The sequence below is a fragment of the Stegodyphus dumicola genome, chromosome X2 (assembly GCF_044657685.1).
Source record: "Stegodyphus dumicola isolate Sdum_Otavi_A_Nest chromosome X2, ASM4465768v1".
Classification (NCBI taxonomy): domain Eukaryota; kingdom Metazoa; phylum Arthropoda; class Arachnida; order Araneae; family Eresidae; genus Stegodyphus; species Stegodyphus dumicola.
The window spans coordinates 176,339,952-176,363,031 of record NC_140781.1 but is presented as its reverse complement, the minus strand read 5'-3'; the positions used below and the strand labels follow the sequence as shown (position 1 = coordinate 176,363,031).

At 31.3% G+C, this 23,080-nt stretch overlaps 1 long non-coding RNA gene across 1 annotated transcript in view; it reads right to left on the bottom strand.

Annotated features, from left to right (window-relative positions):
* Positions 1–10,718: 10,718 nt before the first annotated feature.
* LOC146992981 (uncharacterized) overlaps positions 10,719–23,080 on the bottom strand; it is a 249,674-nt gene continuing 237,312 nt past the window's right edge. The window contains exon 4 of the long non-coding RNA XR_015038954.1: positions 10,719–11,044. This is a non-coding gene — a long non-coding RNA (uncharacterized LOC146992981). The remainder of the gene's footprint in view (positions 11,045–23,080) is intronic.

The following is a 23,080-nucleotide window of genomic DNA, read 5'->3' as shown; positions in this document are numbered from 1 at the left end:
ATTTTTAATTCCTTTCAAATACAATATCAGGTCTTTAGAAAATTCTCAAAAGTAAAGTTTTTTTTATAGTGTTCGAATTCAACTGTTTCCGAATTTTGTAAAAAAATGTTATTTCTTTCAAACTGTTATTTTCCGAAGTAGGTAAAACTCAACTATTGCTTAATGAATAAATATCCCTGACTACTGGTTATTTGATTTTCAGTCAGAGCCTAGTGACTGGACTGATTGAGAGGTATTTTAGTGGACTTTTTCCCCATGTAAAGGGAATTTTACTTTAAAAAGTTCCTCACGGAAGTATCCCTCTTAAGACAAATAAACCTCTCGTTCATTATCAATAATCAATACAAAACGACGTGGGAGGGAAAAACAAAGCAAAAAGGACTTATGGAAGATAATGATTTATCACAGTTAAAAAATTCTAAGCAAATTTAATTAATAGTATTATTTCGAGACTGCCATTTTCTGTGCCTCTTTGAGTACTTTTGTAAAGTACCCTCATAAAATACCAGATTTATCTAGTTTTTTAAATCAATAAAATTATCGTTTGCGCAGAAATAAGCATCATTTCTTTTCTTGGCCTTTCATATAAAAAAACTGTAATCTAAAGTAAATTCATTAGGAAATTTTTTCTATGATTTATGACGACCCATTTTGGTTGATTTGTTTTGCTGGGAGGAATATTTGTTTGGAGTAAAGATTTTCTAAATTAAAGTTTAAGAAAATAATCACAAAATACATATAAATTGAATTAATTAAACGGTATTTTTTTGTTACAGCAACCCCAGAAATCGAATTATTTATCAACTGAAGTATCTCCCCAAAATCCTGCTGCCTGTTCTTATACCTCATCACGTGATCGTATATTAGCACCGGCTGCGTGCGCTTATGCCTCACCACGTAATCCTACATATATTGACACCGTTCTGTATTTTTGTTCTCGCCGCGTGTTCTTATATTATTCACTTTTAATGAGGTTCTCGAATTCACATTGTTTATTTAAAACTATATTCATTGCTTTTTTGTGAATATGACGTTAATTTAATTTACCTAGTAATGAGGTGAATGACATTATTATTATATATTGCGTTGTTTAATTTTGCATTCGAGCTTCACGAGCTTGGCGAAATTATAGCTCTGAGATCTTGGCGCAAATCTAAAGTCGCCAAATATAACAAAGCTATAACAAAGAAGTACCAATTAAACTTGTAGTTTGGTTGAATTTTTCATAAAAATGGCTATAATGTAAATGATGTAAAGAAATCACAAAATCACTTTGAATATAAAGGAAATATGGAAAAATTTAAAGAAAGCTTCTGATGAACAAAACTACTCTTAAAAGCTTATTTCAAATCTTTAAGAACATCTTCAGTAGCGTGAATTTTCAGTTTCATGCATCTGTTTATTTTGCTTAGCTTAACATGTGAAATGCAAGCATGTAGTTACTTTGTAGTGGGTCTTCAAACCAAATAATTCTTCAGACCATCAGAACTTGCTTTTGCAGTTAAAATAAATTAGGATGTACATTCAATCAAATAAAAGGGGGGGTTGAGTTTTGTGTCTCCAATTCTGCTGGGACGATTGACGAAATTAAACTTGTGTTTAGCATGATTTAGGATATATATTAGGTTTCTGTATAGTTCTACCATAGCTATGTTGACACTAACTCGTACATACCGATTTTTTTCCACGTTTCGATCCTTATTATACCTCAAATTATACCAAATTGTCAATTTTCGAAAAAATCGCCCCATGTCATATTTCTATCTCAACTCATTAGACTTGCTTAGTTCGGTTTGAATCTTCGCTAGCCGGGTTGCTCACGCTTTAGAAAGTCTGTGCCAAAGCTTAAGAAGATTTTGTGTTGTAAATTTTTAAGCGTTTATGCTAAAAACTTACTTTAATAGTCTTCCGTCGGTTTAAATTCCGTAAGTCGAGAAGCCTGATTTTTAAGCACGAACTGTGAATTTTGTTAAGTTCAAACTGTTAAGAAAAATATTTGTTTATCTTATTCTGGGTATATCTGTTTTACTAAGTTGAGGCGATCATTCGTTTGACAGTCTCATATGAAACTAAATTTAGGTAAGTGAATCAGTGGGTCCGTACACACCGAAAGAAATGTAAGATCAGCACGTATCATGAAATGCTGGAAACTCAGACTTTGGAGAGTACTGGAGAGAAATCAAACTTTTTAAAGTTTAAACAACTTAAACTTTTTAAACAACTTAATAATCCAGAACATGCGGGAAAGATAGCTAAGGAATGGATATTGAAACAACTACAATATGCACCTCCTAATCACCCTAATTATCCTATCTGGCACGTATGGGAGAAGAGCCCACAAGACAGTATGGATTAAAACGCACGACACTAGGAGCAAACTAAATCTCAAAACTACATCAAATTATGAATACTGGGTCTGGAGTTAAGCCAATATTAAAAAATAACATTAAATTCAGCAAGAAATGCTTAGAGAAGTAAAAATTACAAAAGCAGTTCCAGCTGAACACCAGAGGAACTTTTGAATGTTTTGTTTACTTTGCAGAGACTGCCTGTCTAGACGTAGAGAAACTTTACTGCCCCAATAATTTGCTAATTCTATGTTTGTTGGTAAGATGAAGCCTTATTTCTATAATAATGTTGCTTGGAACTGTGTAATAAAAGTTTTCTTTTCTTTTCATTATGCATTACCATAAAAATTTTGTTGCTTGTGAATACCTTTGGCTGAATCCACCATATGGATGCATGCATAGTTTAGATAAACAAATATTGCATACTTACATAAAATATAATGCTTACACAGAAACAGCGAGAGAATGAAAATATTAGAGAACATAAACTGTGAATGTGAATAGTAGATTAATAGATAAGTGGTATATATAATTTTACGAAGCCTTTGCTTTAATTTGATTTACATTTAGCTATACGTAATATAGCCAGTTAACGTCTCAGGTTTTATTTAAATAAATCAGTTATTTTTATGTCAGTTCTTTTCTTTTCCGATCGGCTTTCATCAGAACGCAGATTAGGTTTAATTTGAGTTGCTATTTTAGCTATTGTATTGCCAACATCTAATTGACTGTTCATCTAATGATCGAATGAGACTCTTCGCGTTCGCTTCTTAGTAATTCGTCTGAACTGCTGCTGTATATTAACAAACATATTGTTAATACCTTGTGCGAAGCTGGTGATAGCAAGACTTTTAAGAAGTAAAGATTAAGTTCTATTTATAGTGTTGTTTAGTTTAAATATTTGATTTAATTTATACTTTCGCATGTAGTAGTGGATAACGTTTATTAAAGTTGGTTTTTGAATTCTGTAACACTACAATTTTAGTGTACATGTGTATGGCTACCGAAGTTCAATACAGACCAGCTTAGTTGTAGCAGTGTTAACTGATCCGTACAAAATAAATTTGCATTATTTATTTAAGAGAGGTAAAAGGCAATCTTATAAACTGTCCACAATATACTGCTCTCAAATATAGATATATGTACAGAAACTATATACACGAAATGCTCTTATAGAGTATTAGAACTAAATTGAAAAGGGGAAAATATATTTGGGGAAAAAGTAACAAATAAATAATGGTCTTATCACTATTTAACCTTCTACCTTCATTCGTTTCGATGCTGTTTACCTCATCTATTTCTGAAGCTTTTAAGTGCTAAAACTGTATCCTTTTATTTAAGTTTTTATTTTAGGGAAAAGGAATTAATCCATAAGTCTCAAAATCTGGCGAGTAAGTAATAAAAGTTACCATTTTCTTTGTAAACAAAAACTTGACAAAAGTTGTATTTTTCCAAAGGACAATAAAATATGAGAGCTGAATAAGTTTTTTCTTTGTATAACGCTATGAATTACATCCAAACGTCGGACCTGTTTTTACTTCGTATAATAGGGAATGTACTACATTCTCCTTTATGCGAATTTTCCTGTGAATTATTACCAGCCAACCAAAATAAGTAGCAATATGGTCTTTACTCGAAGCTTCAAGAACCTTATTTTCTGTTATCCATGCAGACAATGTTAGGCATTTCTGCTTTATAATAATAAAAAATAAATCATTAATAGTCGCCATTATTAACGATTTAAAAAATAACTTAAGATTGCTATCTGTCATTTCAATCAAATTTTATTATCACCCTTTTTCTTCATTTTAATTCAGAATAGTGAATATCGGTTGCGAAAACTGAAATATAAAAATTCCGTTTAAAATCTTTCTGTAGAGAGGAAATTTTAAAGGTAAAGAAGTTAAAACATGTTATGAAGCATGGCCACCAATTATTATCTCTCAGCTCTTTTATCTTTTCTGATTAAACGAGTACATTTTTGTAAGTCAGATCTTCTCTTTTGTATCATTCCCTTTATTAAAACCTTTGAGCTGTTAGTTTGTAGGATGCTTGATGACGCTGTTATGAAAATGAAGCCCTATTCACAAGGAAGGTCTACCCAACTTAAATAGTCTATGTTTGAGAACAAAAAATCTTTTAATCTTATAATCTACAACACACAGTCCTAAAACATTAAACTAAAAAATGTTGTAAGCATGCAAGCAAACTTCATTTATAATGATATTTGGCTATACAGGCTCTATTTGGTATATTTCCAAAATAAGTTTTGTATGTACTGTTATTTACTAATTATTGCCAACAACTGTCATAAGTACATCCAAAGATTTCCAGCTTGACATATAAAAAATGTTTGGTAATAAATTCCTCTTCCAAGCATGCAGTGTCAATACTAAATGAATAAGTTTGAAAGTTTCATTAGAGAAATTGTATGCGTTCTTTTTTTGACTGCTTACTGAATGAAGGGATGAGCTACTTTGCTCTGAAATGTGTAAAACTGACTATCATTCTGTGAATAAATTTTTCATTGAAGGAGATTTTATTCCCAAAGAACTGAAACAATGCTTGGATCATTTGTATGGTTGACATGCGCATGGCTAACATTTTCAAATTTTGAGTTTCTTTAACCAATCTGATTTTTAGTTTACATATTTTCAGTTGCCTTATTTCGTTACGTGCCCTCTCATTCCAGAGATTATGTTGATTTGAGGACATGCAGTTTAGTATAAAGTAAAATGAATAGCTCGTAATTGTATGAAAGTTTGGATTAGTGTTGGGTGCTTAGATTTTCAATATGTCATTTTGTGATTATCCTCTGCCTTGCGTAAAAATAAACTTGTAAAGGCATATTTGGTTGGTAAATTAAGATTCTGAGTAGTTGTTAGTAGTCGATCTGTCAATTTGTACCCTGTATTATAAAGTATTTGGGTATTGTACTTATAAGACTTTTAAAGGCGAGTTTTGTTTTTACAGCCAGTTCCAAGTGACTTTGTATATTTATTATAATACTTTTCGTTTTTTTCTCACAAGTGGTGAGGTAAAATAAATTTAATTTGAACTGAATCCTTGAGTTTGTTTTCAGACAGCATTTAAGCTAGTAATAAAAACTGAGTTAGCTTCCTAGTAATACGTGAAAGAGAGAAGTTGTATTTGACTAGCTGAAAAATAGATTTAGCCCGTAGAGGTGTTACACAGAGCTTCGTCTCCTTTTCAGAGTAGAAAGGAGACGAAGCAGTGAAAGAATTGGTGAAACAATCTCGACTGGAGTGAGAATCTGAAGATGATTCTCATGAAGATCGACCATTGTTAAGCACTGACATCAGAAAATATTACTCGTGTCCAGGAGGAAATATTGAGCTAAAGGAGATTAAAAGTCAAGGAGACAGAAGCAAGATATGATCTAAAACAGCTGTTTTGTGCTATGCACATGAACATTTTCACATGAATATTAAAATGGATACTTGACTTCTTTCAGTAATTCAAAAATAGCAAAGTGTCGGTATAGTTTAGAAAATAAGCTTGAACCTTTTCCTTACAGACAAAATTTAGCTTCAAATGATTATTATCATGGAAAGGGATTTAATGATGATAATGGCCTATAAGGAACAGTTGTGGAACATTTTGAAGATAAACCTCCTGTTTACGTTTCCAGTGATGTAAAAAGCGTTTAGAAGTCTAAGGAGAACGTAATGAAAATAAATATTAAATATCTCTCAATTTCTTTCAGGAATACACTAGGCCAGAAAATTTTGGATTTACCTACATATTAGTTTTTAGTCAGAATTTGTTTACACTTTAGCAAATATTTATTGAAGAAGATATATCATATTTTTACCCAAACTAATTAAACAAGATTTCCTAAGAAGATAATGCAATACAAAATTTTTAATAAGATTCCGTACGAAAATGGTAATGAGTTCTCCTGCTGCGAAATGAAGGAAGTATTCATTAAAAACCTGTCAAGCTAACACAGTTCTGCGCTTGCGCTGCTCTTGACTCGAAACGGGAAGGACACAGTAGTCACTTTGCATTCTAAATTTATGCTTCCTAAGAGTTCTCCTCATTATTAAATCGGGTCTTTTTCAAATGTTCCTTTTTATCAAGCCTTTCCGCTTAAACTATTGCGTCTTATAGTTATGTTGTAAAGTTCCTCACTTTGTAAATGCTAAGTTACTGTAGAAAGTTAAGAACTTAAGCGAATAATCGCTTAAGTTCGTGTTACAAGAAACAGCAAGATGGAAGGGTAAATAACTCTTTATTATTCAGATAAGATTTAACAGAACTCTGTCTTGGAGTGTACAATAAAAGCCGACACTTGGGAATGAACTTAAGAGGATAAGAAGTAAACTAAAACTAATTTAAGCTAAAGAGATATAGCCGAAGCTATCAAGATTCTTACGTAGTTGGCCCCTTAAACACGAGGTGACTGCGAAGCTATCAAGGACCTGAGTACGGCCGAGTGTAATAACAGCTTTGAGAGAGAGAGTAACTATAAAGGCGGACGCGCGCTAATCAGAATCTCTGATTCTCTCTCGCTAAGACCGAAGAACTTCGCTGTTTAAATACCGTTCCTCCTCATTATGTATTTAGGAGGGATTCTAAAACTACGTTCTGGCCGTAAGTAGTAAGTTGAAGTTAAGAATTTGACAGGAAAGAAGTTTAAATCAAAATTTAACTGTAAATAAATTTTAACATAATCCCTACAATGTTTAATAAACAAAAACAAAAAAAAACAAAAAAAAAAACAAAATTCTTCACTTCTCTCATATGAAATTTAAAAGGAACTGGCCATTACAAAATTACAACAAAATTTCTACAAATACTGCATTATCTTCTAAATATGAAACATTTGTCAATTACTTTATATATGAAAATCTCCAGTACCGAAAATAATTTCGTGAAACTATTAAAATCCTTATAAATAGGACGTATATAAGGAGTTCAAAAAAAGGAGATTCCAAGCTTAATTTCCTCGAACAAGAAAATAAGACCCAGAAAAGATTTGAGTCCCAGACAAAGAAGATTTTGGAATTACAGGTTTTCTTAAATTCGTAAACATTTCTAATGTAGTATAGAAATTTTACAATAGTTATAGAGTAGACTACAGAATTTTACAAAAATAGTTCAAACACGGAGAGCGAGAGAGTTCCATAAATATAAAATCCAGACTTTTATATAAAACTGGTAGAGCTTCAATTAGTGAAATATTCGTTTGGCTTTAATACGTTAAAAGCAGAAAATTCTATTTTTAGTCGAGAATTCGCGGAGATATTCAAGAGTAAATTAATTGACTTAAGTTATTTTTAAATGCATCGTCCATTTATTCTAAGGAGGGCTTGCAAATCAAAGTAAAACTTGACGATTGCAAAGCAAATACGTGTTGACGATTGATGCGTCGGGTTAAGGTAAATCATTCACTTTTAGCAGTATTCATTATTAAACTAGTCAGCATTTGTTATTAAACTCTGGCAACCTGCTGAAATCAAACATATCCTGAAAAATATGCACATAAATATATGGAACTTAATTTTTCTGAATAAAATTATAACCATAGATGAATCATATAAAAACTGATTTTATTTTTTCGGAACTCGAAGTTGAAACTATTTTCGAGAAATTTCAACTTTATTTTAAAACAAAGCTTTGGAACCAACCCTGCATGAAACCCATTTAGAACCAACCCTGCATGAAAATTACATCATGTAGTCACCTTTCTTGAAAGGTCTGAATGTAGATTGCTTGAGAAAGGCACGTTAGAAAGATTTAAAATAATTTTAAGCTAATTCTATGAATGATTTGATATAATCCAGTTAAAGAATAAAATTGTGGCTGACTCACTGTTATAGGGCAGTATTCTTTACAGTAATAGTATACAGCAACAGTGTATCTTCCATTTAGAACCATGAAAATTACATCATGTAGTCAGCTTTCTTGAAAGGTATGAATGTAGATTGCTTGAGAAAGGCACGTTAGAAAGATTTAAAATAATTTTAAGCTAATTCTATGAATAATTTGATATAATCCAGTTAAAGAATAAAATTGTGGCTGACTCACTGTTATAGGGCAGTATTCTTTACAGTAATAGTATACAGCAACAGTGTATCTTCCATTTAGAACCATGAAAATTACATCATGTAGTCACCTTTCTTGAAAGGTATGAATGTAGATTGCTTGAGAAAGGCACGTTAGAAAGATTTAAAATAATTTTAAGCTAATTCTATGAATAATTTGATATAATCCAGTTAAAGAATAAAATTGTGGCTGACTCACTGTTATAGGGCAGTATTCTTTACAGTAATAGTATACAGCAACAGTGTATCTTCAACAACGGTTCAACGAACATTGCTGCTTATGGGCTTCCGCAGCAAACGCCTGGTTAAAACACCTATGCTAGGTTTAATGCTTCATGCTTTCCACATAGCTCCTCCACTTGGGTACAACGCTCAGAAATTTATAAAAACTATATTAAACTGTCAGAAAAGTCCTTGTTTGGTGAATTATTCAACAAGTGTGTCACTGTAGCTTGAATTTCAGTTAAATAGTGATGACTTTGATCCTTCATGTGAAATTTGATTTTCGGGAATGAAAAAATGCCACTTGGTGCCAATTTGGTTGAATATGAAGGGTGTTTGAGAACTGACACACAGATTTTCGCTAGAAACTGCACAACAGCCCCAGCCGTGAGAGCGGGTGGATTTTCGTGCAACAAGAAGAAATCCATGTACTTTCATTGTTCTCTTGCACAATCCATGACACCCAAGATTCCGAGATTAATCTCACTTATGATTCCCAATTAAGATTATATACTAAGAAGAAAACCTGTTCTGGAACCTTTGGGACAAACGGTGCATCTGCTGATCTAAATCCGAATGAATATGCATGTTTTAGATACTATATATGGATGTGATACTTTATTCAGAACAATACATGGTATTAAGAGGTGAAATAATGCGAATTGTTTGTTATGGATCATTAAAGCATGATTGTTTTGGTTATTCCTTACTAAACTAATTGATCGTTTCAAATTCTGGGAAATTTGCTGCTAGGCTGGCTTTAGTGAAAAGAATGCCCATGTATTTTGATAAAAGTATCATACTCTTGTAGGAAAAGTATTGAATAAAGTAGAAGGCATTCCGAAATTCCCTTTTTGTACAGTTCTTCTATTTGGTAGTTTTTTTGATGCAAAATGTTTTGCACGTGAAATATTTTTATGCTGTTCACAAGCTCGTGTAACTCAAGTTTTCATAACAGCATATGTCATAGTTTTTTTGTTTTCATCAAATTCTTTCTTATATGATTTTTTTCAATTATGACTTTTCTTTAATTTATTAAATTCGATACTTAATATCTCTACTTATAATCCACAACAATATATTACTATATTGTATCTCACTAATCCATTAAATCTGCAATATATTAATAAAAGAATTTTAACTTTGTCAGCTACTATGATCTGTCGTAAAATTTAAAGACTTGATTCCAGATGCAAGTTTTTATCAGGGACACAAATTTATTGCCTCGTATCAAAGAAGCAGGATTTTACTACAGGGGAAAAAACCCATCCGTGCGAATCCTGAATTGACACTTTTAATAAACGCAGAATTTTTCGTTATCCATTTTTGCCGCCGCATTAAGCCCATGCCTTGGCATTTGTCTCCCTCGTTATCTGCAGCTAATTTTTCAAACTAAATTACCCGACTCATCTCGGAACTGGGGGAAGCGATTCAAACCTAGGGGTGGTCCTGAGATAGCAAGGGCTTAATTGCAAGCTCCTCTTGTTTATACTCGTCGTGTCGACTGAAAGGAGCACAGAGCATCCAGTAATGATGTAAAGGGAATCCAAAATAAAAATACAATGAATTTAGGGCAAGATTATTTTTCCTGCTACATTTATGCTAACATACAAGGGAGTTCTGAATATTAAGAGAGAAAGTAGTACATTTAGCATCTTCTGAATGAAAGCAGTGTGATGGAAATGCATGCTCTGGAATTGTGAGCAGCAGATTAATGGAGTCCAGTGGGAGTTAGTGCAAGGGCTGCAAGTTAATATTCTGGAATATAAATAAGGTTTTCATCCTGTGAAATTTAATAATGAAGTCATGAAGTTTATAAATATACTGTTATAACAATCGATGTTATTTCTATATTTTTAGCAGATGAAAAATTGGTGTATTTAAAGGAATTAGTCTGCATTAAACTACTGTATATTATCAACTGAAATAATGCGAATTGTTTGTTATGGATTATTAAAAGCATTAAGACAAATGCTGGCGTCTAATCTGCAGAGTCAATATTCAGAACTGGCGAATTGTATTTAGAATTTTAAATTCAATTTCAAGACATGAACAGTTTTATAATTTCACTTTCCGTTAATACACTACATTTAGTTAACACTCTTAAGAATTATAATTAAATTATAATTTAATGGTTATATTTGTTTAATAATGCTTATTGTTAAACAAACAGCTTCTGTAACATAATTCAGCTGCTTCTAAATGTTTAATTATTTCTTTCGGTGTGTACTATAATTTAATTCAATTTTAATAATGTAATATGCTATAAAACTGGAAAAAATAATAGAAACATATAAAATTGATTCTTTTTTTCTTCTCCTTCGATTTTTTGGCCTTTTCTTTTTTTTCAAGATTCTCGCTTACCTTAAAATTTTTTCCTGTAGTCTGTTGTCACGTTCATACCTACAAATGGAAGCACAGTTATATATCCAGACTCATAATGTACATCGTTTATAATAACAGGTATATTACAGATTTACAAACGGAAAAATTTTTCTTGTTTTTTTATTAGTCCATTATAATCTACCGAAACATAATACTTTATTAGTTTTACAGATCAATCTCAAATATGTACAATATTGAATTTTGGATTTCTTTTGAATTCTACACTGTTTGCATGAGTTGTAGAGACATTAGGATTTTGTTGGAGGCCGGAGAGATGAAAAATATGCAACCGCCTTCGGCGGGAATCGAACCACGGCCCTCTGGAATACCGCCCCAGCATGCTACCGTTACACCACGAAGGCACGCTAGGGAAGTGGGAGAAATACCTTATATACTCCCCTTTTTAAAGGGCGACTAGGGTTTTAGGGGACCTAGTCGCCAAATCCTGGGTGCGGAGAATCATCATCCACAACCCTTTTAGTTCGGGCGACACTTGTAGAGTCATTAGGTTAATTGGAAGCAGAAAAGATGAAAAATATGCAACCGCCTTCGCCGGGAATCGAACCACGGACCTCTGGAATACCGGCCCAGCGTGCTACCATTACATCACGAAGGCACGCTAGGGAAGTGGGAGAAATACCTTTTAGAGTAAGTAGGGAATCACAATAGTTTCTCTGCTTATTAAACTAGTTTAGTGATGTTCTCGGATTTTGATTGCATCCTATGATTATTAATTGGGATTATTCTTAGATAATAATTTCTATCCCAGAGAACTAAATTACAGATTTAGTTTCTGAATCATGTATCGAGAGATTTAAATCAATTAAAATGCAGTATGTAGAAAAATTCTTGGAAATTTTAAGCATTATGAGAAAAATGTTAAAAATAATTTTCAGCTAAAGTTGAAAATCATCCATTGATAACAGTTAATCTTAAATTAAACACTAGAGATTAAAAGTGGCAGTAATCGAAAGGCCATATAGAATCTGTTTGTAAGCAAAATGCAATGAAAACATTTTTTCTTTCACTTCCTTTCTCTCTCTCTCTCTTTTTTTTTTTTTTTTTTTTTTTGAGAAAAATCTGTTTCTAGACAAATTTACAATTGAATTTCGTGCTCTTTCAATGCACACAGTACGAAATTCTCCCAAATTTGCATAAAATATGCGCTAATGCAATTAAACATTTTGTATAGGCAATGGAACATAAGGCTATGTAGCCAGTTCAAGTATGAAAAAGCATGAGCTATAAGAGAAGACAGCTGAAGTTTTTAGTCCAAAATTAAATCATAAAATTGGCATCAGAAAACTTTGAAAGAAAAGAATATTCTGAATAGAAAGTCAAAGCTAATATGCGAGTACATATAAAACTGAAGAAGAACGTGCTATAATTGAAGATGCAAACACATGACTAACAGGGAAGACCTACAGACTTCCGCCTAATGCTTTTCTTTGGAGGAATTTGTCAGTCCAACAGGGATCAAGAGGTAAAATCTCTGAACAATTAGTTCGATATGGTTTAAATTCCAGCAGGATGGCTGGCTGCATAGGAAGTTTCTTAGTTTTCCTCATGTATAACGCAAATACATGTCAGTTCTCACTCAAAAGTCCTCCACAAAAGCATAGCTTCCCTTAGGCAAAAAAGCCCTCGAGTGTTTAAACGTCATTCAAATAATCAAGTTTCATTAATTGATTTCCCAAAGGTATGACGTCTGTTGAGGCATGTAATGTTTAAAATAAAAAAAATTATAATTTTTTTGTTAAACCTTAAATTAATTATTTACAGCTGTAAATTCTTTTGTCCTTAATGAGAAAGGAATTTTGAACAGATGTGTTGAGTCCTTTTTCCTCCTTATTGCAAATAAGTAATGCGCTTTTATCAATACTTTGTTTTTGTTAGTTTATTTTTTTTATTTTGCTCTTCAGCATTCCTCGTTTCCTTCGATGTTTTCTGCTTTTCTTAATTTTAAGTCTTTATTTGTCTTTTTTCCCTTGAGGAGAGGATTTTTCACTCTTGTTTCACATTCCAAGTTTACTCATTTCGTTTCTTTTTATGTCAAACAATGTATTCAGTATAGGTTTTTATTAACAAGAAGCATAATATGAGCTTTCATTTATGATTAAATTCCTTGCCGTCTTCTTTAACAGTGCAAAAGTAGTTTTTAATCAAGTCTTTTTGTCAGAGGTTTTTTTTTACTTTGTTCTAAAGAACATGTTATCCAAAAACACAGAAGTTTGGATTTTTTTACTGAGAGACAAAATTAATATATCGCGAACCATCAAGCCTATTGATGGTATCCGGTGAAAGAAAAGCAGATGAAAAGTTTGCTTTAGAATGCCAGAGATTCAAATTTGTTTTTAAAGATCATCTTATTACTCACCAGTTATCATTACGCTATACTTATTGCTTATAACTCACTTTCTCACAATCTGTTATACCTATTCTATTATTGCTTACAATCTGCTATACTTATTGTTTATGAAAATTTACTATTACCATAATTTATAAATTTCTGATGCTGCTAACCTTTTCACACATTTAAGCCAAATTTAATACTAGAAATGCTGAAGAAAGTTGAGATGTATCCCCATACATATATATGTATGGGAATGGTAGGCTAAAGTTTTTATCATTCTGTAGCCCATAATCTTTTAGGTTATTGATGATTTCTGCTACTAATGTTATAAGGTATTTCTCCCACTTCTCTAGGGTGCCTTCGTGGTGTAGTGGTTCAGCACGCTGGGCCGGTATTCCAGAGGTCCGTGGTTCGATTCCCGGCGAAGGCGGTTGCGTATTTTTCATCTTTTCTGCTTCCAATTAACCTAATGACTCTACAATGTTGTTTCACGTAGCATTAAACTACGTTGGCTAAAAACTAATTTTTAAATGATTTTTCGCTCTTTCCGTGAATGAATGGTACTGAAGAAATATGGTTAACTTTTCTTGCAAAGTTACAGCGCAACATGAAAAATTCTTTCGTAATGATAGTATATAAAGTACTAACTATACAGTATTGATGTAAGATTTTACCACGATCAAGCTTACGCTATGAAGGAACACCCGACCAATTAAAGTTCAACGTGCAGCTAAAAGTTTCGGAAGGGGTAAATGATCATCTACCACTTGAAAGTTCTACCTTTATTTCTCAGTTGAAGTAGGCTTTGTGTCTTTTATTCCGCATAAGAAGGAAGAAACTTGATGAATATCCTTTTCGATTTGCTCCTTTTGGATGCACGAAAGTTATCATTGATAGCATAACAAACGTAGGCATATTCATTCATAATAATTTGTATGGAAGGATTCATTTGTCTATTGGAGCATTTTTTTTCTGTTATTAGATGTTTTATTTCTCGTAAAAGTATTCTGTTTATTTTATAAAATACATATACAGGAGAATCATGTTAAATGACATAAATTCCATTGGTTAAAATAGATACATGAAATATCCACGTCGTGAAGTGCACATATTTGAGAGAAGTAGATGCGCAAGAATAAAGGGTATCAAAATAATATTTTAACGTTTATCAATTTTAAGTTGAAAACATGCATATATATATATATATATATATATATATACATTTTATTATACAAATATACATATTTATATATATATATACATTTTATTATACAAATGTATATATATAATAATTTATTTCCTAAACCGTATTGATTAATTGATTATATTATCTCCTAAGTTTAATTAAAGTAGAATTATTTTAAAAGTGTGCATATATATATATATATATATGTATATATATATATACATTTTAAATTAATTTATTTCCCGTTCCCAATTTATACGTATATGATATCTATAAGCAGCTACGATAACTTTCAAACATAGAATCACCGTTCCTAAAATATTCATGTATGGTATCTATAAGCAGGTGCGATAATTTTCAATTATACAAAGATGTAAGACCAAAAAGTGTAAACTAATTACGTTTAATGAATTTCAAGAAAATGTTTGTTTTAATAAATAATTCCTAAAATAATACTACACAAAAGGAGTAAAAGGTGAAAGTGCAAGGTAGAGATCGATTAATTCATTGCTTTTAAAATAATAAACCAGGAAATCAGCGATAGCTGAGCTGTTTTCCTCTCCGGTGTTTAATATTGAAAGATTTCCCATTTTTAAGTTTCGGAGTGACTTTGATATTAATTAAGTAATGAAAGTGTTTTTAACTGTTGTTATTAGTATTACATGCAGTCTTAATTCGGCGGACGGAAATCAGAGATTTCTTTCGAAAGGCTGTGAAATTCATTTCTAAATTTCAACAGACTTCACCCATTAATAAATTTTCTTCTTTCTACTTCTAGCTTTTAAAGCCGTGAAAAATTGTATTGAAATATTTAAATAAACTTTTAAGAAACTACTTACTCTTAATTTATTTTACAAATGCTAATAAAAGTGCTCTCTTTGCAGCTTTTGAACAAGTCAGGCGTTAAGTGTCAAGAAGTTAACAGCAATAAAAATGCACAAATAATGGATTCAAAATGTTATTATAAAAGTATAAGCTGAACTGAAGTTGTTCCGTTGTCATTTACCTAAAGAATTGCTTTATATACTTTTATTTGAAAATTTTTATAATAGTTTATTTCTACTATTTTTATAATAGTTTGTTTCTACTATGTCGTACTGAGTATGATATCTGAATTGGCTTTAATATTTGTTAATTATTATCACGGAAATACTGCAGCTTATAGCGCGTAATTTGGTTTGGGATTTATTTGAATTATTTCTATTGGGAGTCTTCAAATTTAGATTCATATTCTTTCGAATACTGCGGAAATGTATTTATTTATGTTACATAATTAATGTTTTAATATTTTAATTATTTTAGTTCTAATTTCCTGTTCCTCCCTCCCTCAATATTTATACTTTTACTTTATTTTATCTTATTAGTCTTCCAATTTAAGTAGTGCTAATTCTTCCATCACAATATTAAATACTTCAACTACTGCTGCTACTATATTCTAACTGATTTTGTTTGAATAGCAGCATAATTTATTTTAATTTAAAAAGTTTATAAGGTGAGAAAATTGTTACTTTATTTTGTAATTTTTAATATTGATATTTATGTTTTATTAGTTTAAGTATATTTGTTTCGGCTTGTTGAGGTCGGATCAAGTGGTATTCAATTAGATTGTGAACATCCTAGATTCTCTTATTCGTGTTTATAATTAGAATATTGGTTGTGCATTGATTGAATCAGAAACAAGCTAACTTTTTTTTCCATTTTTCGAGATACCAACCTTCTGAAAACGATGTCCTGAGAGATGTAAAAATTATTTACTTTTATTTGAATTTAGTTTTTATAATAGTTTATTTCTACTATGACGAACTGAGTATGGTATCTGAATTTGCTTTATTATTTTTATTAACTATTATTTGAAAAGATACAGTCAGATTTCAGTCAATTGTCCATAATAACTCCTTTTACCATTAAAGTTAAAACTTCCGATATTTATTCAAACTTCTTATCGTTTCACATGAATTGTCCACACGAATAAGAGAGAAATTTGGTTTATGCAACAGTTTCTGGAGATTCACACCGAGGTCATGTGGAAGTACGAGGCGTTGCCAGTTCTAAGTGCAGAAGAAAATGCATCGAGCAGCTCGTAGAAATAAGAATGTGTTTGAAAAGTTTAACTATTACCACTTATTTCATTACATTATTGAAACATTTTAGTTATCCCCAATTTTACTAGATCATCTCAGTGAACCTTTACAGCCATGAGTTTACAGACGTTTGTATATCAGCTTTCCTTTTTGCATCTAAGAAAATGCACTAAACATAAGCTGTAACCATTGATCTAAAATTCTAGAAATAAAGGTCGATAGAAGTTAAACATGGAAATTTATGTGTGCTGTTGAAACCAAACAGAGGCAAATATGGATAAACAATTAGCATTACACCAGATCCAAATATCTCATTTAATGACCACATTTTATTTCATTCTCTGTATTCCATCTTTGCTTTATTATTTCAAAGAGCTTTACTTTTTTTTTACTTGGGAATTTTCAATACTTTTACGTGGGAATTTTTCAATACTTGGGAATTTTCAATACTTTTTTTTACTTGGGAAGTTTAACGACATAGACAGTTTACCAGATTAAATAAAGGGGATTTTGAAAATTACGGAAAGGTGACGTGAAAACAAGCAACGCCCTTTCCCTCTAAAAAGTGGCGACCTGAAATCCAGCTTGATTTCGAGCTACTTATTTTAGAAGAGTAGGTTACCAGAAGAATGCTAATTCAGATTTTATGAAAAATTTGCTATTTAACTGAAACATTTTCAGCGAAGCAATCTGAGTACCTCTATAAAAATAGTGAGCGAAAATGTATAGTTATTTTATTTTTTAAAAACCAATCATTTTTAGGCTAATTCTTTTCTACTTTCGTCCGTCAGCCTTGACTGGAACGTAAATACGTTTAAGAGCGCGAAAAAAGCAGAATTTATTTATCTCGCATTGGCAACGACATTTGCTTGTTGTAAGGCAATGGTCTTGTCTCTGCGCCTAATTAAATTGCTGAGCTAGAGCTAGAACCGGTTCGGTTAAGTAGATATTGCTTAAAATTTATTATTTAGTGTAGATATATTTTATCTGATGAGAGAGTTTTGAAGCTTAAAAATTAGATTGTTAACTTTTCTTTGATTTAAAAATTTTCAATTTCTTTTGATTCCCTGCGGCAAATACTTCTTAAAAATCTGTTTTGTATTATTAGTTTGTGATTTTACTACAAGTTGTAAAATATACTTCCTAAACAAGTTGTAAAACATACTTACTAGTTGTTGATCATTATCTGAATTATTATTATTTAGAGACTAGGTAATCAGTAGCAACTGCCATATCTCGCCTGAGTTAAATAAGGTTTGAAGAATTAACAGGGAGTCTCATAAATTTATAGCCAAATTTAATTTAGGAAGAAAGGAATAGATTGGTTGCGATAGGTTTTTCAATACAGATTTTGAGAATTCTGTCTATTTAATTGCATCTTAAAGTTTATAGACTTTATACGACATAAAGTACGTACCTTGCTATAGTACTTCATTTCGAGGGTCTTGTTATTTGCGTTAAGAGTTTAAGCTTTATCTTTGAATCTGAAGCTTTACTTCTTGCTTTATAACTTTTTTTCACTCTTAGTGCAAAATGCTATCGCAGAACTGCCAGTAATGCAGGTTTTGTCTATAACGTAAGTTACTATGTTAAAGATAGCTCGAGAAAGAGTTTAATATGAGCCAGAGAAAGCTATTCAAATAGTTGACACTGTTTACTATTGTTGCCATTGTAATATGCGAAATGGTACTTCTCATTTGCTGCTTGATGCAATGAGTTTTCTGGAAATATTGTTTTAGACTTATACCCACCTATGGCGTATGTAGTATCTTTAGGTCTTAATTGTGTATTGTGGTTTAAAATATTTATTAAAATGATAGACTCACTAACAAGTCAGTGTATGTAAAAGACCTCAGTTTGTTCTAGGAAAAATCATCTCTATGTTACTGGCAGGATACTTATTCCTTTTAACTATGAACTGTTATTTAACAGTTAGAAGTAGCTTATTTTTAGAATTGGAAATTATAAGGACTTAAATAAAAATTTTAATACATTTCCGACTTTGATTTTCAGCTTTCTATTTGTTAGCATATAAATCACTGCTTTTTTTTCAGGGCTGTTTCTAGAATTCTTAAAATTTTATCCGTGGTGAGAAAAAACCTGCCGCATATGACGCAACAGACGGACTTGAAGATTACATAGTGCACGAATAATTGTTATATAATGTTAAATATTCTTTTGCATATAATTTTACAGGGTTTGAAAATCATCAATGATTTAAATACAGGTTTCCGATACAATATTTTAAGTCTTTCAGAAGTTATTTAAAAATAAATTTGACTTAATCTATGATTTGCTTATTTCAGAAAGAAGGTATATTTGTAGTGGCAGGAACCACGATGGAAATTTGTAATAAGAATATGCCTGATAAAATTATAACATCAGAGATCTGAAATGAAAGAAGACACAGAAAAATCCCAGAAAAATTATAAAACGATAACTAAACCCGTGTTTGCCACCATATCTCAGCTTGCTTCCTTAAAACTAGGTCGCTTAAAGAAAGAAGTTTGAATGGATTCGATTCCTCTACCTTTGGGTTCAATGACTAGACAATGTGGAGAAAGAAAGCTTTCTTCACGCAGTGCAATTCATGAAGTAGTTTAAAAAAGTTATAAATGTTCATAATCTTTTTCTTACTCAGCAGATTCGGCATTTGCTTTCTATTTTCTTAGGTGAAGTATCACCTCAAAGGACATAAATTTTGGAATCGAAAAGTGAGAACATTGTAAACGATAAGATGAAAAAGTGTTCAAAGTGTTGACTTTTACAAAGCAATCCAGAAGCTCTACGAAATGCGTGAAGAGATACACAGCATCAGAAAGAATATATGTTGTAAGTTGCCAAGCAATACTAATATTTATAACTATATATTAATACTATTATTGGAGATTACCAACTGCATCATTTCTATTAGCGACATCAGGATATGTTGTTCGCAAGCCCATTTTAACAAAATAAAATTACGTAGAAGGCTTGTCACTCTTTCATTACGCAAATAGATCTCTTGTTCAGACATGTGAACTAGTATTTAATTTTTTTGGAGTTGATTAACAAATATTTTTTATAATTCTAAGTAATTAGAACTCGAAATACGAAATTCAGAACGGATCAGATTAAGAAATATATTGAGTTGAGCAACAATTTTTAATGAATCATGGAGAGCAAATTTTAGTAAATATTGTTACGTTCTCACATTAAACAATTTCTAGTCAACCCCTAGTGAGCCTTTGTGGCCCCTGTGAACCTGAGTGATATTAAACTACCAAGAATCCCTTATTGAATCCCTTAGAGTCGATATCGATCAGTTTAGGATCTCTGAGTTTAATGAATTAGCATTTAAATTGACTAATAATACTTGGTTAAGACGAAATTTTTTGCCATAATTACTCTTGGGGGGGGGTGGAGAACTCGGTCAGAAAGAGACAGACTAAAATTTTGTCACAAACGGAAATTTAACCTAACATAATCGGGATATCAAAAGTTTGCTGTACACGTATCTGAATAAATATAAAACTGTATGTGCACATGCACACGATAAAGTCAGGTTTTATTAGTGCCACATATATAGACTGGAAATGCATCTTAAAATTTTTCCAGTGTGATGGAGCAATAAAGTTTTCATAATCACGACTTTGAAGAAATTTAAGAAAATTTAAAGCGCTTTAAAAAAAAGGGGGAATAAAAAGCACGTGCTCTTTAGTAATCTAGGGGATAAGACCTGAGCACTGGTGATTCAAACTGCGCTCCAATCCCATCGAACGTGCTGGTTACATAGGTGCCTTCGTGGGTTTTCTATATTTCTTCATATTTTCTCTTAGACAGTCCTCCACGAAGGCATCCATACCATTGGCTAGATAACCCTCTTGTGGTTTCCATTATTAACAACGGAGAAAAACATGTGTTATATCGTTCATGAATAAGAAACCAAATAATATATGATTCCAAATTCATTAAATTTCTCACAAATAAATTAATTAGCATTCTCACTTATTGTTAGTTAAATATAACTGTCACCATTGATTTTGATGTGATTTTCACCCTTACGAGAGCCTGAGTCGCCTGCTGCAAGCGCTCTCTTCCTTCCTTTAACTGTTAAAGATAAAGTCTCAGATTTAGATCACTCTTCATTAATTTCCATCACACGAACTAGCTTGACCGTTTTTTACAGCCTTGTCGAAAGCTCTATTCACTTATTTCTCAGAAAGATGTTTAATTTTTAACAATGGGTACAAATTCCCAAATTAAATCAGCAGAGTGGTTAGCCTTGAGGTTTATGCAGCTTGAGAGTTATGAGTTAAATTCGGCTGGCGTAGCTTTCAGATTGGTAAATAAATTTTTAAATACGAGTAAAAACAGAAATACAGATTAATAATTCAAGTTTGAATACTTCTGTTAATAATAATAATAATATTATAAATAGATATTAATTTTTAAACTTATGAAACTGGAATTTAAGGCCCTTTAGTCCATGATTCAAGCCTGTTTCATGGGCCTAGCCAGCTCAAAACACGGGGAGGGTGTTCTGTGGCTATACTTTTCTTCTACCTATTATAGCATCTTCAAGTATATAGGTAATTATTGCGTGACGAATGTTTCATGTTAATGGCAGTTATCTTTATATAAATATAATTATATTATAAATTTTATTGATAATATAATTATGGATATCTTGCATTTAATTATCGCATTTATAACTATTACCTTAGAAACATATTTAATACGTAACTCAATATTTTTGTTTTACACCTTAACCGCTTCACACTTTATTAAAGCAATTTTTAAAAGCCTAATAAAGGAAATAATAAATAACAAAAATAGAATAAGGCTAGTTTTCATTTTTGACGTACTTACTCACATACATACAAAGAAATATTAAAAGAATTTTGAAATTCATCTTACTCTGGTCTCTTAGTACAACTGTAAAGATAAATAAATATATAAAATCCATATTCCTGGAAAACAGGGGTGATGCAGTCTTTTTAAATTTAAAAGCTGAGATTTTAAATGGGAAATGAGATTTTCAAGTAAAAGGATTGCTAAAATAGTTTTGCAGTAATTAAACACAGAATCACAATCAGCATTATTTCGATAGGCTTGATTTCGAATAATGTGTGGCATTTTTAAGCTCTACATCTAACTTTATACATATTTGCCCACCATGATCAAAAATACTCTCAAAACACTTTTCTATATTTTCACGCTCAGAAATATAAAATTCAATTATTTTCTGGACTTTGTATTTAATTTATTTAGTTTATTAGTTTATGGATTAGAATTTTATGAAAGCTTCTATAGCACTTTAGATATACTCGATCACATTTAAGATTTTTCATAATTACATATGGACTCGGCCTTTTTAATTGACAGAAACAGCATAGATTAACTTCTTTACGGTTGATTTTTCAATGTAAAAGAGCTAGAAAGAGGACTTTATACTTTTCTCCCGTCACTAACTCTATGATTCTCTCATTTCTTAGAATTTTTAATAGAGCAGGAGAGATTAAACAATTTAAGTCTTGGATATAGGAGCAAGGAATATGTCACAGCATACGGATAAGTATAAGACATTTCCCTTTTACAGCTCTTGTGAAATTGAGACATTATTAGAAAATTTTAATCTAGTCATTTCTTTGTGATTAGTGTTGCTCTTTGAAGAAAAACTTCAAATAAGTATTATCTCCTCATTAATATCATACATTAAAGAAATAATTTTGTTAAGAAATTTATTTCCTCTAACTGCGAAACCTGGAAGCCTTAACTATCTGTATGGTAATATCTATGAATAGTATAATTAAGTAAAATTAAGATTATATCAAATGAAAGTAATGTTTCGAGTACAATTCATAACCTCAGGTAATTAACAATAGAACAAATTTAACACTTAGCAAAATTTACAGTTTAAATTTAAATACGAAATTGCGCATACTGCATGAATTTTGAATGGCATAAAAAGTTATTTTATTTATTATAGTTATATCTAGTGTTCTAATAGCTATAATTATATAATAGGTAGAATTTTCAAATGAGCGGAAAAAAATGATTACTGTTTTCCCAAACAGAATTGCTTCCAGTAGATTTCACTTCGTTAGAAAATGTACAAGTTTTTGGAGAAAAGAAACTCGGTTTTTTTACCCTTTTTTTTCAATTTTTCTAATTTATGCTTTCATTTTTCAGGTCATCCCATATTAAGCTATTTATATTAACTCAACACAAATTAAAGCATTATTTCTAGTAACACAAACACACAGCAAAATTTGTATGAAAACATAGTAACTTTCAAAGACGTTAGATCTGCTCCGTTACTTTTCACTTTCTCATGATCAAATTGGCTAGACCCCTCATAGTTTATCCCTAAGGGCTGATTGAATCTCCTATAATGATTTCCGCATATTAAAATGGCTCGGTTCTATTCGCGACAGCCTTTGTTCTTAAAC